Source organism: Hordeum vulgare, chromosome 2H, assembly GCF_904849725.1.
Source record: "Hordeum vulgare subsp. vulgare chromosome 2H, MorexV3_pseudomolecules_assembly, whole genome shotgun sequence".
NCBI lineage: Eukaryota > Viridiplantae > Streptophyta > Magnoliopsida > Poales > Poaceae > Hordeum > Hordeum vulgare.
In genome coordinates, this window is record NC_058519.1 from 551787891 (window position 1) to 551791968 (window position 4078).

A 4078-nucleotide genomic window follows, 5' to 3' on the forward strand; every position below is an offset into this window, starting at 1 on the left:
AGGATCGAGATGGACCTAGAGGGGGGGGGGTGAATAGGTACAATTCCAAATTTTAATAATTACTTAGCAATTTTAGGCAAAAGTGCAGAATATGAGTGTAGGCCTAATAATTGCTATGACAAGGAGTAAGCTAATTAGAGTGGAGTAAGGCAATCGGTAAACAATAATCAAATACAAGTACGTAATAAGGATTAACACAAGTAGAGAGTGAGGGTTAGGAATAACCGAAACTCCAAGAGAGACAAGGATGTATCCCGATGTTCACTTCCTTGGAGGGAAGCTACGTCACCATTAGAGGGGCGGATGTTACCACGAAGGCACACCAATGCCATGAAGGCTCACCCTATTCTCCCTTTGAGATAACTCCACGAAGGCGTTTCTCAACCACTAGTGGTAAGCCTTGAGGTGGCTTCCAAACCTTCACAAACTTTCCGGGGGAAATCACAATGGTTTGATTCATCTCCGAAGACTCCTACCGCCTAGGAGTCTCCAACCTCCAAGAGTAACAAGATCATGGGGACTGCTCAAAACTTGCTCAAATCACAAATCACTTTGGTGGGAAGGAGGAGAAGGAGACGATCTATCTTTTGATTGGAACAACACTCAAAGGGGCTCACAAATGCTCTTGGGATCTAAGATTTGGTGTAGACAAGAGTGAGTGAGAAGAAAGGTGTTCTTGGATGTGTTCTAGCTGTGTTGGACACCCTCTCACGAAGTGGGAGGGGGTATATATAGTGGGGAGTGTAAAACAGCCGTTGGGGACACTTTAAGTCACACAGGGTTCGGACGTCCGACAGTTTACGGAAGTCCGGGCGTCCACAAGGGGTCGGACGTCCGACATGGGTCGGTCGTCCAAGAGCTGTAGATATGTCTGGGAACACTGTGAGTTGAACAGGGACCGGGCGTCCGGAGAAGGCCGGAAATCCGAGTTATTCGACTCAACTTCTTCTGGTGCAAGGTTCCGGATTTCCGAAGGGGTCGGACGTCCGGCCCTCGAACGTCTGGAGGGAGCCGGAAATCCGAGTTATAGAGCTCACGTTCTTCTGGTGCAGGGCTCCGGATTTCCGAAGCTGGTCGGTCGACCGGCCCTCGGATGTCCGGAGGGAGCCGGAAATCCGAGTTATAGGGCTCAAGTTCTTCTGGTGCAGAGCTCCGGATTTCCGAAGCATGTCGGTCGTCCTACCCTTGACCGGCCCTCGGACGTCCGGAGGGAGCCGGAAGTCCGAGGCATTAGACCTGTTTTGAGATAGGAGCAGAGTAGAGAATATGTGGTATTGAGCAGAATAGTGAAGATGTGGTATGAGCAAGTTCATCGCAAAACCTGTGATCCCGTCTTAATAGTGCGGGATCCCTATACTCAAGAATAGTAAACTCAAAAGGATAGTCTGCATCATCTTTTCTCAATCCCGAGCCTTCTTGACATATAAATCCCGATCTTCTTCTCAGACCACCTTTGGCACATAATTATCAATCTACTCAAGTACTTTCCATCCTGAGATACACTCAACAAATAGGATTAGTTTCCTATGTATGTGTTGTCATTAACACCAAAAGTCGATTAGGGGCATAGCATGCACTTTCACCCGCGTCGCCACACCTAGCTGCACGTAGGAACCAAGGGTCGGTTAGTCGCGGGGAGGCCGGAGCGGCCGACGGGGCTCCGGGAAATCGAGAGAGGGCGACTCACCTCTGTGCGTGCGGGTGGCGTGGATGGAGGAGGAGCGTGAAGAGGCGGCGGGGGAGGAGGAGAGAGCGGCGAGCGAGGAGGAGCGCGAGGCGGGCGTCGCCAGGGAGCCGCATGGTCGTGGGGCGAGAGAGATCGGTCGGTGGCCGTCGGCGTCGGTGTCGCTGCCTCCTCGGGGTTAAGGCGGAGGGGGGAGGGGAGGGGATACCTTCACCGTCACCTCCTCCAGGATCTCCATTGTCTCCAACGCCAGGATGTTCTTCATCTTCGCCGGTGAGGGGATGGGTCTGCGGTGGCGGTGGTGGCGCGGAGGGGACGGGGAGGATACGAGGGTTTGGGGAGAGGGAGGGTGGGGTGCGGACCGAGGGTTGTTTGTTTATAGGCTGGGCTCTTTGTTGGGCGGCTGGGCCGAGCTTTCTCTGGGCCACACACAACACCAGCACCACGGCCTTCTTTCTCAGAGGAATCTTGCTCTCCATCTCACAAACGTTTTTTTAACCATAAACAAAATTCTCACAAATATTTCATCAAGGTTATTTGAAGTTGTCGTCGTCTAATGTGCCATCATTTTGTAACTAGATTTTGTTTCAGGCCTCTGGTGCTAAAATTGAAGGTGAGCAGACCTAAAATTGCCTAGACTAAAACCTTGTAGGTTTTCAATAATCACATGACTACATGAGTCGTCTACCTTAATATGTGGAAATCTAATATCGGGGAACATATTTTGTGACTAGGGGTGATAAATAGTACAAAATCTAGGTTTACTGACTGGGTGTAGAGAGTAGGTCGGGTCGGAGGCTTGCTCGAATGAGATTGACGCACACATGTTTATATTCTACTTCAAAATAGATAGAGATATGCTTCTTCTTCTTTTGTCGGGTTACAGTATCACCATCACGACATTGTGCTCTGAAAATTTCAAAACATTTATTATAAATGATTTTAAACGAGGCAAGATTATTTGCCTTATGATTTTTGGTATAAACGTGGTCGAAATGGACTTGCCTTATGCAACATTGTAGCCAGATTATTTGCAAGATTCAGCTAGAAGCAGGCCAAATGATCAATCTTATGGCCACATTCATGGCATAGTTTGTTAAAATGGTTTCATATTGTGCACAAGGGTGCGTGTTGGAATGGCAAACAGTGTTTCCTAAGGAAGTTTTCATTTTCTTTGGACGGAAAATTCATTTTCCATTCTTCGAGTACCCAAAATGAGTTTTTTTGTGAAGGACCTACCATATATTTGTTGCAAAATTATACCAAATCATTTTTCTAACATACTAGCAAATATTTAATATACAATTCACCAAATGGTTGGGTGTCAAAAGCTTTGATCCACCTCTCGTGAAAAAGACAAATTTTCGTTGAATCAGGTCGAAGCGAGTCAAATTTGAACTGTAGCTACATTATAGTTGGCTCTTTATTTTTCCCAAAAATCATTTCTAGGTACACAAGTATATATTTAATCAGAGAAACACAAAAATATTTCCAAGATTCAACCACTAGGTAGGAACAGTCATACCCGCTGTTTTGACCGCATTTTGAAATGGCCATGAAAAATTCAAAAAAAAATCAAAAAAAATGGAAAACCTTTGCATTGTGTCATTATATGTGACAAAGTTACCAAGAAAAATAATAAACTTGTAATACGACAATTATTTTTAAAAAGTGTTCTTAGAAATGGGCTATCATGTGTGAAGATTCATGACTTTCAAGCCAAATGATCAATCTTATGGCCACATTCATGACATAGTTTGTTGAAATGATATAATATTATGCACAAGGGTGCATACTGAAATGACAAACAATGTTGATTAAGGAAGTTTTCATTTTCCTTGTATGTAAAAATCATTTTCCATTTTTCAAGTGCTCAAAATGATTTTTTTGTGAAAGACCTACTATATATTTGTTTTAAAATTGGACCAAATCATTTTTCTAAAATACTAGGCCATATTTAATGTACAACTGACAAAATGGTTGGGTGTTAAAAGCTTTTATCCACCTCTTGTGAAAAAGACAAACTTATGTCGATTCAGCTAGAAGTGGTTAATTTTGAACTGCAGCTGCATTATAATTTGCTCTTTATTTTTCTCAAAAATAATTTATAGATACATAAGTATCTATTTAATCACAAATACATGGTGTGGTGGCTTGACGTCGAGGTTTGGATGGTGGTCGAGGGCCCCAACTCCAGAGCGCGTGAACTTGCATGCCACCTGCATGGTCACCGCCTGACCGTTGCGTTCGCACGCGTTCTGGGTGGAATAGGCATGCCTGGTGGGTTGGACAATCCCTTGGTAGGTGTTAGGAAGAAGAATACAAAAGAAGAATCTCACGAGGAGACTGAACTAAGCGCAAACATGAATTAGCAGCCAAGTGTTTGATTAGCGG